Here is a 15,875-nt window from a genome sequence, read left to right as displayed (position 1 = left end):
ATAAGTACGACATGTATCCCAATAGTGTGCGGGTTTCATACAATTAAAAACTGGTTGTGATTTGAATCTACACTGGCATTTCCCATCAGCTTGCCTGACAAATCCATCAGTTTTGCAGATTTGCTGTATGGTCAGATTGTTCATATGGTGATTTCTTCATAGAGAAAGTCACCCTTGGTGCACATACTCCCAATGGCCAGTCTGCCACGTACATATTCAGCATGAGGTGGTGGAAAATATTGGGCCAGAATGAAATAATTCACATATGTTAGTTGTACTTAAATGTACACACAAAGAGAACATGTAAGAAGATCTGCTATCCAGGAGGTAACTGCTGGTGGGCAACTCCAGGTCCCCTCCTGATCCTTCTCCTTATGGTTCTTTAACTTTAAACTGGAGTTGTACTGGATAACCCTTCAAATAGATGACTCCTGTAGATAAAAGATTGTCATCTGGCAGTCCTTCGAAGAGAGGTCTGTACCTAGTGCTAGTTCCACCATTGATGTACCATGAGTGAAAGTCCTCTTGTGCAAAAAAAGCCTCTGATGTTGATCAGAGCAGGTCTTTGTTGTTGATCAGAATGTAGGTACATGTGGGAACATGTAATCTTCAATGTTTAGAGGTTTAAAGGTTTTTAATAAACTCTTTCCAATTTTGCTGTGTAATTCCAAATACTTGATGCTAATATTTATGTATTTATGTAATTATTTTTATTGCATTGTTAAAGTATTCACACACAGTTTCTCAGGATCAGTTTGACATTATCCTTGAAGTTTTGTTTTGCTCTTTATAATCCTTGTAAATATTTTAACATGATTTTTGTTCTGTGTTTCTCTGAGAAATAATACGATCAAAAGCAATATGCTTCAGTGACCAGTATGTAATATTTTCTCATTGTCAAATTAAGATTCCTAGAGATGCAATTTTTTTAGAGGTTACAACATGTTAAAAATCAATTTAAAGTGGTATCTTTTGTAAACCTTTTTTTGTGTTGCTTTTCTGTTTGTGCTACACATTAATATTAAAAAGAAAGAAAATGCAAACATAAAATTATTTTCATGGTCTCCCCCTCCCCCAAGTGTCTGCAATGGGTTATCATTTATTTATGAGACTTAAAAAATCTGGAATATATGGAAATTTTGTCTTGAAGCACAATATAATATTGGATTGAGAATGTTGTCTGACAGTTTCCTTCTTATAGTTCCCTGGAAAGATACTGCTGTATGAATTTTTTAAAGGGGCTTCAATATACTATGTATTTGAAAGTAATCTTGAAGTATGTTATAACAGTGGTTTCTATGCTCCTTGTACACTTGACAAATTCTTCTGCAGACTATTTTTGTGATTTTAATGTGTATAGGTGCAGATAGGTATCTACATCTGCCAGTATATATTTTTTTGTTTTTGTTTTTGTTTTTTTTGAGTTACAGAAACATTTAAGTATATTTCAAAACAACACGACAGGCTGAGCCATACAGGTTGCTCCACTGCTTTACAGCACCTTCCTGCAGACAACCATTAACGCATACTAGTTCTCAAGCTCATATCCCTTCGTTCAGAAGGAGAAACAAAAACAATGTACATTTTCCAAACAAAAGAAGTTCAAGTGGCAATGTTTTATAGTATTTCATTACCGACACTTCCCTAGTAAAAACTGTAAGTCATAAAAAAAGATTTTATTGAATAAGAAAGGGTGGGGGGGGGACAAGGCTTCCTACGAAAGACTATATCCATCCATTTTGGAATGTAAACTCTGAGCAGAAATAAAGAGCTCAGTTCACATTTTTAGAAGTCCCTGTTGGGTGCAATCAGTATGGCCTGAAGGGAGAAGAGTAGCGTGGTGATCCCCTGCTTTGGTATGGAGAATCGCGACTCCTTGAACCAGAACGGGAGCGCGAGTAGCCATAGCTGATGCTTCTTTCAGGACAAACTCTGATATAGGATGTTTCACCCTGAAACAAGGACTTGGAATTTGGAACGCCGTGAAGGAGGGCCATTCCTCCCACGAGGCCCCCCACCAAAGCCTCCACCCCGTCCTCTGGAAGGTTTGGGAAACTCAACGCGTAGGCAACAGTGACCATAATCATAGCCATTCCTCCCATAAACTGCATCTTCTGCATCTCGGGGGTCCTCGAAGCGGACGAAGGCGAAGGGGGCGAGCCCGCGCTTGCTCTTCAGCTCAATGTCGCGGGTGCGGCCGTACTTGTAGAAAAGCTCCTCCAGGTCCTTCTCGCGCACGTCGGCCGGCAGGTTGCCCACGTAGATGCGGCCGCCGCCGCCGCTCCTGCCTCCCCGGCCGCCCCCTCCGGACATGCCGGCCCCGCCGCCTCCGTAGTCCATCATATCCCGGCCCCAGCCCCCAGACATCCTTCCGAGTCCCTCACAGGCCGCTGCAAACGCCTCATCTGCCAGTATATTGTTGAAGTCAAAATATAGACATACAACCACTTCTTTTAGTGATGGATATATATTCCCTCTGCCCTAAGTCTGTTTCAGAATGGATCCATTCAAAATTGATTTATTAACAGATTATAAACCAAATGTCTGAAATTAATACATTTTAAAAAACTGGTAAATTGTGAATTTGCAAGGCCATTTGAGTGTTTCTGCTTATGTCAACATGAGGATACAGGAGTCCTCAATCTTGAAGGACATTTTCACTCTCTGAACCATCCACAGCAAATTGCTTAGTAAGTGCAGTGACAAAGCTGTGTCTATTCGAGCTGGGCAAAACACAAAATAGAAAGCGGCTCTGTACAGTTTTCTGAACATCCAGTTATCATAGAGGCTGTAGGTCTGGATATGACCTTCATACCTACCACCACCTCCTTAAACAATATGAGGTGGAGGTTGATTTTATTCATTTACTTTTAGGTCAGGTTTTTGTTGTTGTTTTTTGTAAATCATATGTACAATAAAAGGTAACAGGAATGGAGTGCTGTAAGCTGTGGGGAAGTTTCCCTGTACTCCTGATGTCATCAGGAACGCAATGGGATATGTCTTATCCATTGATTCTACAACTCCACGGAGCCATTCAGAAATGGTGCAGACAGAGCCAGCTTTATTAGGAAGGGCATGGCAAGCTCAGAGGCCTCTGATATCAGAATGCATTTCAGCATTTAGAGGCCTCTCTGACCTTTTAGGGATCTGCAGACTTTTTCATGAACTCTGAAATGGAAGAAAAATAAAATATAATTATTTAACAACACCCCTCCTCCAAAAAAGATCAAGACACGTCAAAAGCAATATATGGACTTTCTTTCTTGCTGTATCAATACCCTGCGATGAATTTTTATATTTATACCCTCCCTACATGTGTGAAAATATGGTGTATGTATACTGCGGATATCCTTTAGATAAATTGGCTGAGTAAAGATGGTACTGGCTATATAGAGAATAAAGTGTAATATGGTCATCTGAATATTTAGATTGTTACCAGGTTAATGAGGCAATTAAGGACCATCACCATGTGGCTTTTGTATCAGATTGGCTTTATGTCAGCAATTTCAGTAGCAGGGGGAAATTGCCTTACTGAAATTCAGAGTTTACTTGGCTGTAAATGTTCATGTGACTAAATATGAAGGCAAGGCCTTAAACTGGAATCACCAAGACCAAGATTGTTTTAACTGAGCTTTTATACTACCTTCAGACCACTATAATGTCTTCATGGTTTAAAACTGTGTGGTGTTGGCAGCTTTGATATTGGATGCTTTCATCTCATAAGGTAATATTACAATTTTTTATTTTATTTTTCTGGCAAACTTGTGAAACATATTCAGTTACCGTATATACTTTCCAAAACAATGCCCGACTCTCTTCTACCCTTTGAAGAGAATGGTTTTTGGCAACTGGCATGAAGGAGTTTGTAATGCTGTACTGGTAAATGTCTATGCGTCTTGGCTTTTGCTTCAAGGTTATTTGTCAGAAAAATTATTTTTTGCAATAGCAAAACCTTATCTGCTGACAACCAAACTTAATACTGAGGTTTTCCCTCCTTCCAAGCTAGAGCATGTTGATTTTATATATTTATTTTATTTTATAGTTTATCAAGTTTGTCATAGTTTATTTGAAATTAAAATATGTGGTCTTCAAATGACCTTACAGTGACTGACCCTCAAAATCTAATCAGTCCAGACTTTCATGAAAATCGACAAATATGTCAGGTGAACCTTTCAGCATCAAAAATTGTTTTAAATATTTCATTTGCGGACCAGGCATAATTTTACACAGAGTCCTTGTGGCTCCAAGGCCGAACAATGTTGTTTTGCTGATGGCAGGGCTGTATACTGGTTCATGTTACCATCACAAAATCTTCCACTTTTTTGCATTCTAGAAAAGCATAGAATTTACAGGAGTATATTATGTGCATAATCTATTGATTATAATAGACTATGCAAAGTGGCCTTTGGCAGTCAATGCATGGCAAAAAAAGGCAATGTAAAATGAGAGGTAAACAAAACCAGGTTTAAGTCAGCACTGCTTCAAATATTATATTAATAATTAGCATTTCTATAGGGCTTTAGAGAGCTGGTTTGTACACCAGAACTAGGAACCACAGTTTGAATGACTGTTCTTCCAGTTCTAACTTACAGCCAAACCATATCTTTTCTGGTTTGGATCAACTAGGAAGCCAAGAAAGGAACTGAACTGTGAGAGGGGAAAGCGAAGTCTGTCACCTCGAGGAATTACCGGTAACTCTAGCTTGGGCATTGTGTTCAAAATACTTTACATGCCTTCTGACAAGTAGCCTTTACACCAACCCTGTAAAGATGGATACAGACTATCACTGTGTGTAAAAACCACATAAGAGGGTTTAGCTGTGATTGTGCATATTTTGGAAGCATCAGTGCAGGTTTAAAGCAAATAATCATGGGGAAACAAATGTATTATTTTTACATGGAATTTATCTCTACACAAATGGCCCTTGGTTGAATGAGCTGATGAAAGTAATTGTAAAGTAATCCGGAGATTCAACAAGTTTACTCTAAGTAAACTTGCCTTCCACCCGCCACCCTCCTAAAAGTTGGGTTGTACAGTCTAATTGGTCATGCTTTGCTTCCCTTCTGGCCCAAATGAGCAAACAAACTAGGCAGGAGATAATATAGTGTTAAATGTGGACTTGGAATTGTGGTGAAAGAAAGAAAGAAAGAAAGAAAGAAAGAAAGAAAGAAAGCTCATTGTAGAAGCAGTAAATCTACACGCACCAGCATGTAGCTAATGCACAGTTTGAAATATTAAGCAAAGAACCTTGGTTTCTCATTATGTGTAAATCTTTTAAAAAGAAAAGAAAATCCTGCATGAACAGTATAGTTTAGTATACCAAGAACATTGCCTTTACCATTGCATTTTAACATAGCCATTGTTCATTATGTACTTTAAAAAAATGTGTTTTTCCTTTGAATAAATGCTGCTGAATTACATATTGTTTGTTGAACTATGACATCTAGGTAAGACAATCATTTAACACAGGATGATTTATCTCTTATTCAAAGCAAGCTGAACCACTAATAAATAAATAAGTAAATAAGCCTCTTTTAATTTTTGACTACTTGAATGCAGTTCAGTATCTGACCCACCAAGGGGAGCTGCAGATTACTGTGGACAGCTCTTTGCTTTCATAAACCAGAAGTGATCAAAAGGCGAGTTTTATTTTCTTCAAAATCTCTTTGCTTGCCTTTCCTGCAGTGAATGTTTTGGGAGTTTTCTTTACTTCTGTGGGAATGAGAAACATCAGGACTTCTATATGTGTAGCCCAGCTGTTGTGATACAGCATTGATATCTCTCTGTGTGTGATGTTAGTGCCTCTGGTACTGGATAATCTGGTACAGAAGTCAATGAACTTAATGCAGTATTGGTAATCCAAGGGAGTTTGAGTTAAATGCTTTTGACATGCAGAATAAAAGTCAAGGGCAAAGCAGACTTTAAATATTCTTTCTGCAGAGCCTGGAATAGCTGTAATTGAATCCTCACATGAAACATATTATCTGAAGTAAAGCTGGCTAGCATCTCATCTCCGAATACCAGAGAGTTAGGGTGTCTTCTCCACACAAATGTTCTTTTGACATTGTTGAACATCAAAACTCCCAGATAATTCATAATGAAAATGCAGACATTCTACGGTATCTACCAAAGCAGGATAAACTCTGTATACAGAAAGTTATAACTCCTACTGGTGCTTCAGCAGCTGACACAGTATGATGTTTGCATCATTGGGTTATTGTTTGTTATTTTGGTGCAGATGTAATTCAAGTAGTGGCACTTTAATCACCTTAATCAGTGAACATTTTAACCTTTGTTTAATAATAATAATAATAATAATAATAATAATAATAATAATAATTTATACCCTGCTCATTTGTCTGGGTTTCCCCAGCCACTCTTGAGATTTTGAGGTTCCATTGAAGCTTCAAGTATAAATGCATCTTTTGAAACCTACAGTGTAGACAGTGCATCAAACAGGTTGAATAGAAACTTAGAGCATAGGAGTATCAACAATGTGGCTTGCCCTGGAGCATGATGACCGATGACCTGACACTCTGTCACTTCCCTTCTAGGTTTGTTCTCCTCATTTGGCAAGTAAGCCGTATATTAATTAAGTAATAACAACAATATGACTTGTGCATCATCCTTGCAAGTATCAAGAAGCCTGTTTGCCTTTCTCACAGTCCTACCTAGATTACCTTGTTTTTCTCAGGCACATCATCCTGTTCTGCATGGTTTATGAAAGCAAAGAGCTGTCCACAGAAATCTGCAGCTCCCCTTGGTGGGTCAGACACTGAACTGCATTCAAATGGTCAAAAATTAAGAGAGACTTATTTATTAGTGGTTCAGCTTGCCTGTGTCAAGTGATAGGTTCACCTAGATGTCATAGTTTAAGAAGTAATCCAGGAGCATTTACTGTAAAACTTGAAAGACATCTAATAAAAGTGAGGTGAGGTGTGAGGTGTGCTCAACTCAACAAACTTTGATGGATATAAATGTCTGTTCAATTATCTGGATAATATACTCTTTAGTTGATCAGCTTGTACAGTCTTCTCGTACAGTCCTTCCAGATCCTGCAAAGTGACCAAAGATGTACAACATTTTTCACCCTATGTCAGGCAGCCAAACTTCAGTATTTTGTGCTAAGTACCATTTACCTAGGCAACAGACCAGTTGGGATGGTAGAGTACAAAGAACAGTGCACATAATTTAAGTGGTACAATGAAAAAGAAAATAAGGATTGGCTGGAGGTAGAGGGTAGCTCTTTATTATGTGGATTGAAAACTGGGAGGGCAGTAATAAGTTATATTTTGAATGTTGTGCTTTATCACCTTCAAGTGTAGGTAAATCAAATTCAGAGAAGATTGCTCTGTGAATCAAGTAAGGACACTTTAAAAAATAAATAAATTCGTACACTGCACTTAAGTTGTTTTTGTCATTGTGACAGATCCAGAGCTTGTCATTTTGAAATCACAGCCAAGTTTGTATTGTATTTATTTGTTGTGCTACCTTTTAAAAAAGACTTTCCACACAGTGTGTTGCTTTTGGAACATAACTCCAGCCACCAAATTTCATTGTGAATTTTGTTCATTTGTTGTTTTAAACATTAGTATACCACCATTCAACCAACTGTTCCCAGTGCAGTTCATCATAATATAATACAATACATCAAAATTCCAAACAGCTCAATACAAAAATCATCAGCAGTTTAAAGGTGTTGGAATTTAGAAAAGTGATGAGAATGAAAGGACTTTGCCTGGTGCGAAAAGAACAGCCAAGTGGCTACCAGGCAAGCCTCTCTGGGGAAGGAATTCTGCAGATAGGGTGCTACCACTGGGCAGACCCTTTCCTTACTGGCTGCTACCAGCTTCACTAGATTGTTGTTGTCTACATGGGAGGAGGAAGAAAATCCATCTGTAAACAATGACCCAGCAAATGACCAAGTAGTGGAGGAGGCAACTGTGAGTATGTAAGTCTCTGTCTCCTCTGGACCTTTGCTGGGGACTGGATGTAGGACCTTGTACATGCTAAGTGTGTGTTGGGCCCTTGCTGGGTTAACAGCTCCCTACTGAGCTTGGCATCAGTAGCAGAACTCCCTTGCTGAGCCCCAGTTTCCCCATAATAGGTGTCTCATGGACAGCTGCTGTGGCAACAGTTTTTTTGCGGCTTGATATATGAGCAGAGCAATTAATTATATGTCAGCATGTTTGTAGTTGATAGGAAAGCAGGTATCCAGTGCTAGCAGATGTAGACCATGAGTTGGAGTGTTGTACCCTGTCTTTGTAAATGGGAAATCTGGGTCCAATCCTTACTCAGTTAATCTTGAGCAAGTCATAATTTGCCCTGTATATCTATTGAATTATTCACCTCTCGAGCACACTAGGCACTCCTTTTAACAGCCTTAAATGTTTTCTAGAAAGACATGGCTATTATCCAGATGCCTTCCAGAACACGTACCTGCCAATCACTTAGACCTCATTTATTTCCTATTTACAGGCCTTGGCTTTGTCCCTCCCAAAACCATGCTTGCAGACTAGCTTTCTCAAGGCTACCAAATGGGTGTTCCTGGCTAATCTTTAGCCACAGCACTTAGCCAGGGGCAGGGATGCAGGCCAGCAATGGGGGAAGCCAGCGGGAAACAGTAGTTAAGTTGCAACATAACTGTGTGCAGATAGTGCCAGAAGTGAAGCAGCTAATGCTAAAGTTGCCCCAGGAGTAGAATAGAGATAAGAAAGGGTACTCAGTGAGAAGAGAGAAGGAATGTATGATGAGCTCGTTATTAAAAGGAAACAAAAGCTCTAGGAGCCAAAAGAACATTCAGGTCACTTATGCAGCAGGTTTTATCTTCACACACTTTTATTATAGTATACAACATGATGTCATTTAGATTTTTTATGGCAACGGTTGTGTTAGCCTTGTCGACTATTTTTACTGGCCTTTTTTACTGTCACATTTGCTTCAGATGCCTAATTTTATGTTATTGCAATGATGTTCCACACTGTGTTCAAAGAATCAATACAAGTCCAAGCATCGTTCCGTGGAGATCACATTATATGAGTTTAATAACGTACAACATGGGCTTTGATGTATATGCAGGTTGTGTTTCCCAGGGTTTTTCTTTCTCCTTTAAAAAAAAAAAAAAAATACTACGATGAAATTCTTTTGAGTAGTGTTTATTCTTTTTGTCAGCACACTTTATAATATCAAAGCCTTTCCAGAGGAGTGTAGGACTACTGAGTTATGTTTGGGTCATGTTTTGCTGTGCGCCCTTTAATACTGTAGCTTTAGAAATGCAATTTTCAGCCTCTGCTTATTAGAATATGATAAAGTATTCCTGGTCTATGTCCAGCTCCACTAATCTCCAGACTACACTTCATGAATTAGGCATGAAGATTTTAGTCAATGTGCTTTCAAAGACCAATGTTTAGGGAATCATGGATTTTCTACAAGCTGAGGGAGAAATCTATAATAGGAGGAACTGATTTTCAGACATCATATTCGTTGGAAGAAATGACCACTTTCTGGCTTAGAAACAGAAGAGAACACATTTATTAGAATGCTGACAATCTGGTTAAAATGTACTGTACACTTTTAAGAAAGAAACGCTGCAGCTTTTTAAAATGCTGGGTAACTGCGCCACAGAGCCTGCTACTGCCTCATAATATCAGGTCCGTTTATTCTTGTAATTTTCAAGAAGTTGCTTACAAATTAAGTAAATTTGGTCATGCTTAACCCTGTTACCTCTGTCCCCTGCTATAATTACCAGCCCTACTGGTAAGCACATAATCCTGGTCTCCCAAGGACATCTGCAGGTAAAAGAAGCCATTAGCAGCAATCTGTTTTATACATGAAATGGGGAATGCCCGTGAAAATGTCCCACTCTTTTGGCACAACAGTCCCTTTCACTGCAAAACCACTTTTTAAAATGTCTTTTTTTAAAAAAAGGCTGATAATCCAGTATTATATGCACATATATATTGTACAAAGTAGCAAAACAAAATCTTAGGTCTAGTTTATTTGTTATTATGCATACATATTTTTTAATACCATAGCTATTGTGTATAGCACACATGGACAACCCACAGGCTTCATACAGGCCTTCATTGTGCTTTGCATGGATGTCGCAGACACTCCCACTGCCTCCCAATTTCTTCTATTTGCTGTTGAATTTTGGTGCCCAACCCATCATGCAGGCTATTAGGTGGGCTCTTCAGAACACAGTTGCCATGGGGAGAAAAGTGCTCAGGGATGGTACTCGCCATTCACTTACTTCCTGATTGCAGCTATATTCCCTCAGGCCACTAAACATCTTTTTAGCTGGCTTGAAGGAAGCACAATTGGAATGGAGAAAGATGTGTGCAGGAAGTCATCCTTCCCCCCACCCTTGTACCTTAGTCTCCATATAAATCAAACTTAGACTGAGGAGTGCAGTCATGATTGAGAGAATGGTACACAGAGAAGGTTTATCTCCTCCTCCTCAAGAGTGTGTGTGTAGGTGAGCCCAGACCCTACCCACCATTGGCTCTAGCCATACCCAGTGGCATGTGATGCCCACTTTCCACCTACTGTTGCTTGTGGTCCATGGGGCAAAAATACCTAGTGCATAGGAACATTCAACACTAGATCTGCTCAAAGTAGACCCATTGATTTAAGTAACTTACTCATTTGCAGAGCATTTCTTCTGAGTGCATTTCTTCTTTTATTTAGTTTAATAAAATCCATTGATAGCTATGAATAAATTCATGTAACAATAAACTTAGTTCATGTAACCTAGGCTTTATATAAAGTGCTTTAATCTATTATCCATCCTATCACTTGCTAGGTATTGTACAGAATGCAGAAGTGATATGGATTCCTTGACCCAAAAGCTTATACTTGGGTCTGAGTCACAAACATTCAAGAGTTTCCATCATAAAAATCAAACCCACAGCTTTGAGTGACCAGCCACAAGCCCAGTGTAAAATGTTAGAGAATAGATCCTAAGTACATAGCAATGAGGATAGAAGCTGAGAATTATTAATAAATTATTATTATATTTTTATCCCACCCTCATAGGAGTTTAGGGAAGTGTATTGTTTCCTGCCACTGGCTTTATTCTCACAATTACCCTGCTGGTTATAGTGGTATCTTCAAGATTAATTTATTGTGGCATAAGACTTTGTGGTGTAAGAGTTCATTTCATCAGAGCCTATACTGGAAGACATACTGTATACACAGTTCTGGAGGTAGGCATAGGGAGGAGTGAGGTCAGAAGGAAGTGATATTTATAAAGGACAGATGGTGACAAATAAAAACATTTACATGGTTCCATTGGTGCAATTCACAATGTGCTGTTGGTGATAACACTGAAACTCGCTGGCATAGGTAAGCTTTCATATATGAAGTAGAATTAAAACCCATAATCTCAATTCAGACCACAGGTGATAGAAATGAATTTCCTGATAAACTGATTTTATGCTGGAGTTTCCCTTTGATGTTTCATTGATTCAGAATGGCTACTTGAAGGCTAGCGGCATTCTGTAAGGCTAAAATGGCCTCTTTTGAAGTCTGTCCTTTCAGATGTCTGACTTGTGTTCATTTATTATTTTCCATGGAGGCTGACCAGTTTGTCATTAGTGGGACACAGAAGGGCATTCACTGCTGATAGATGATGATGTATGTCACAATGGAAGATGAGCAGGTAAACCCTCTGCTGTTGCAGCTGACTTTATTAGATATGAGGTCAGAGTTGGCATCTAGTTGTGTCTCTGTTATGTGGCCTGTTGTTGCTGGTAAAGAGCATTTTTAAGTTAGTCTCCAAGCAAGAATGGCCCTATACCTGAGACCTGTAAAGGGAAAAGTGCCATTGTCTGGGATGGATTGTAGATCATTGTAGTTCATAGGGCCTTCTCTGCAGTGGCACCCATACTGTGAAACCCTCTCCCTTTAAGAGTTATGAATAATTTGTTAGTTTTGATTAATTTTATTTCATGAAAATTATATATATGACTTGATTGTAAGAAAACCTCTAAGCAGTTTACTGTGCAACTTACAGTTTACTGGACCAGAGAGGTGATCAGTGCCTCTTTACAAGAAGGGGTGGTCCCTGCCTGTTTGAAGGAGGAAGTGGTAAAACCACTCCTTAAGAAACCTTCCCTGGATTTGGAAAACCTAACTAACTACCAGCCAGTTGCTAATTTCCCTTTACTGAGCAAGGTTCTGGAGTGAGTGGTCGCAGATCCAGGTGCTTTGGGAAGAAATAGATTTTCTAGATCCATTTCTATCGGTAAAGTAAACCCACTATGTATATTGGTCTAGGCTTTAAAATTATGGAAGTTGTGGTGACATTTCTTGAGTGCCACCTGTCTACGAGGTCAGATAAAATTGTCATCAATGCATCTGACCTCTACATTGTCACCCAGTTAACTCCATGGCTGAATGGCAGTTTTAACTTGTGTCTACACAGTCTGAAACTGGCACTCTAGTCACTGCTATAAATTTTGACTCTTAATTAATTTACAGAGTCTGTAGTTGCTGTTTCTCAGTGATTAATCATGTTTTTGTTTAATATGGTGTATAGGGTTTGGATGGTAGAGAGTATTTTGGTGGCCTTTAAATCTGTTTTAAAAAGGTTAATATTTTAAGCAGGGAGAAGACTACAGCCAACAAATGACTCATAAGAACTGTGGAAGTTTTCATCTTGATATGGTGCAATAATCTGTGTTCTCAGTTGAAGAATGTAGCGGAGTTGAGTTTCCAGTGTCAAGTTCTTCAGGGAAGGTGAAGTGGTGTTCTGAAGCTTCATGAACCATGTCTGTGCTGAATATACTGACAGAACTAAGCAAACATGAAGTCATCCTAATTACTGATGAGCAAAGGGACATTTTTCCACTGCATTCCTTTCCCCTTTTTATAAAAGGCAGGATGCTATTGTTGTAGCTCTGAGAGCCCCCAGGCTGCTCAGAAAACAGGCTAAAAAATCAATAACCCACTTGTTGAGGATAAGTGAATTAGCTTGTGTTGAATGTAACCGAGTACCTGAACACTTCACTGAGCAGCTTTGGTTTTGTGAGAAAAGAGAATTGTAAGGATTGTCTTGCTGTGGCTGGGACTGGTGCTGATTTCTGATTAATCATGCCAAATAAGGAGGAGTTGCCTGTTTATCCTGGGTACTAATGTGGGATTTTGTTCTCTTTCTCTATCTTTCTTTGCACAGTTCAGCTCTCTGAGCAGAATTATCTCTAGTCCAAGCTTCATTATTAAATGCCTTGGTAAAAATAAAAACCTCATAGAAAGAGCCATGGTATAAATTAAAATTATGTTGTACTGCATTTAACTATAGACCAGATCCTGCAGTCCAACTTTATTTTTCTCACTGATTAGTATCTGTGGGAAAGCTGTAGCCAGGATGAACAGTATGTCCTTGTCTTAGGTGTTAGTCTTGAATGCATCCTCCCTCCGCTGCCAGTTTCATTGTTGGTTTGATCTTGATTGTGTGTTTGGGTAGGGGTGGAATCCTATGCAAAGAGATTGCATGAAAAGCTGGGAACATTTCAAAAGTCAGTGCTCTGTTGGCTCTAAAGCAAAGGCAGATAGGCTTTGAATGGTTTTATGGCAACCAAAGCCAGTTTGTGGAATCATTTCAGTAAATAACATTTAACAAAAGTTAATCCAGGTAAACTGTCTCCTACAAGATGTTCAGACCAAGCTACAAAAAAAAGAAAAATGAAAAGTTTTGAAGAACTTTTGGGAATAGAGTATTTGGTTGGCTATTAATTCATTTATCTACTTTGGCGATCACTCGTAGCCGAGTAAGATTGTCTTCCATAAACACAGTTTTAACAATGAGTCCGTAAGTGACTGTGGAGGCCAGTTCTGGATCTACACGTCCCTCCACAATGGGGACATTGGTTTCCGGGTTGGAGTTGATCACGGTGTGGATTTGCCAAGCGTGCCTTCCTCTTAGCACGTTTCTCCCTTGTGTCCTGAGTTTGAGTGTCTTCAAAGCCCATGGCACCTTTGGTAAAGGCTGTTCTCCAACTGGAGTGCTTGCAGGCCAATGTTTCCCAGTTGTCAGTGTTTATACTACTTTTTAAGATTTGCATTGAGACAGTCTTTAAAACTCTTTTGTTGACCACCAGCATTACGCTTTCTATTTTTAAGTTTGGAATAGAGTACTTGCTTTGGAAGACAATCATCAGGCATCCGCACAACATGACCAGTCCAACGAAGTTGATGTTGAAGAATCATTGCTTCAACACTGGTGATCTTTGCTTCTTCCAGTACACTGATATTCGTTCGCCTGTCTTCCCAAGTGATGTGCAAAATTTTTCGGAGACACCATTGATGGAATCTTTTGAGGAGCTGGAGATGGCGTTTATAAGTGGTCCATGTTTCACAAGTATATAGTAAGGTTGGTAGTACAATAGCTTTGTAAACAAGGATTTTGGTTTCCCAGTGAATGTCCCGGTCCTCAAACACTCTACACTTCAATCAGGAGAAAGCCGCACTCACAGAGCTCAGGCGATGCTGGATTTTGGCATCAGTGTTGGCCCTTGTGGGAAGATAACTGCCTAGGTAGGAGAAGTGATCAACATTTTCCAACGTTACACCATTGAGTTGGATTTATGGCACTGCAGAGGGGCTATTTTGTACTTGTTGGTACAGCACTTTGGTTTTTTGGATGTTGAGTGATAGGCCAAGCTTTCGTAAGCTTCTGCAAAGATATTTAGGATGGTTTGGAGGTCATCCTCTGAGCATGCACACACTACGTTATCATCAGCATACTGAAGCTCTATGACGGAAGTTACAGTAACTTTACTCTCTGCTTTCAGCCTGCTCAGATTTATATCCAGCTTTATATCCAGCTTTCTTCCATCATGGAATTCAACATGACACTTTCCCGCCATAGCACTGACCCATCCCTTCTTATGAACACAGGAAGAAGAGAGATACTTTTGGAACTCCTCACAATTCCCTCTTTTTTAAACTACCCTGAACAATTTGGCATCATCAGCAAACTTCACTGCTCATGTAACTTTCCTTCTTGAATTAATGGAAGGTTTTTATTGTCTGGGGGGGAGGGGGGAGGGGGAGGTTGATCAGTGTTAAATTACTTTAGTAGTGCCTTAAAAATGGCATGTGTTTTCTCTGTGTGTATCCACAGTTAGGTGTATGTGTATACTCTCACAGAGAGACATATAAATGCATGCCACCCACCCCTTGGTTTTTATTCATATCGAAGTTTAACCTCTCAGGGTGATGCTTATGAATAGTTGTATGGGGCAAGCACATCAGAAGTAGCCTAGATCGTAGTCTGCAGAGGTCAGTTGCAATGTCATGGTCCTATGGCATGTTCTTGGCAGTTGGTTTTCTGCCTCCCTTTCAAAGGAAAGAGCTATGACCACACTGCTGAACTGTTTCATTCATGGCAGCTTATTATAAAACTTGCTATCTTACTACCGTTTTTCCATCTAGAATAGCTAAATTGAGGACCAAACATCACATAATAGCAGGCACATGGCTGACACCAAAAACAGTTACCCTGGTTCTACCCTGTGGATATAACAGTAGGCATTTTTTTGTCCCCACACCAAATAACGGGGTGTCCCTAGTGGAAGCTAGGGAAACATGGCATGATTATGTTATCTCACGGGTAGAGTGAACTCCAGTTAAATGGAAAAGGTGGGAGAAAGAAATTCAGGGATGTTGTTTTGTTGGTAGCCTTATATCTGCCATTATGTGAAGTTTTGGCTGTAAATACCACTTTCAGGAATTGTCACATCTAGCTTGTAATTGGTTGGAACAATTAAACTTACTGCCATTTTCTTCTTGCTCTTTCTGTTTCAGTAAACATTCTTCTAATCCTGGTAAATTGTAGTTAAAGAGAGATTTGAGGCAAAAACAAAACAAAA

At 39.3% G+C, this 15,875-nt stretch overlaps 1 protein-coding gene and 1 pseudogene across 3 annotated transcripts in view; one reads left to right on the top strand and one right to left on the bottom strand.

Moving 5' to 3' along the window:
* Positions 1-15,875, top strand: part of WWOX (WW domain containing oxidoreductase) — a 578,638-nt gene that overhangs the window by 207,896 nt on the left and 354,867 nt on the right. The window lies entirely within an intron of this gene.
* On the bottom strand, positions 1,425-2,393 carry LOC308482915 (serine/arginine-rich splicing factor 9 pseudogene; annotated as a pseudogene). The gene has a single exon. The product of its transcript is annotated as a serine/arginine-rich splicing factor 9 pseudogene (transcript).

The sequence above is a fragment of the Podarcis pityusensis genome (genome assembly GCF_964106645.2).
Source record: "Podarcis pityusensis genome assembly, chromosome: 8".
Taxonomy (NCBI): domain Eukaryota; kingdom Metazoa; phylum Chordata; class Lepidosauria; order Squamata; family Lacertidae; genus Podarcis; species Podarcis pityusensis.
This window is presented reverse-complemented; position numbering and strand designations above follow the sequence as displayed.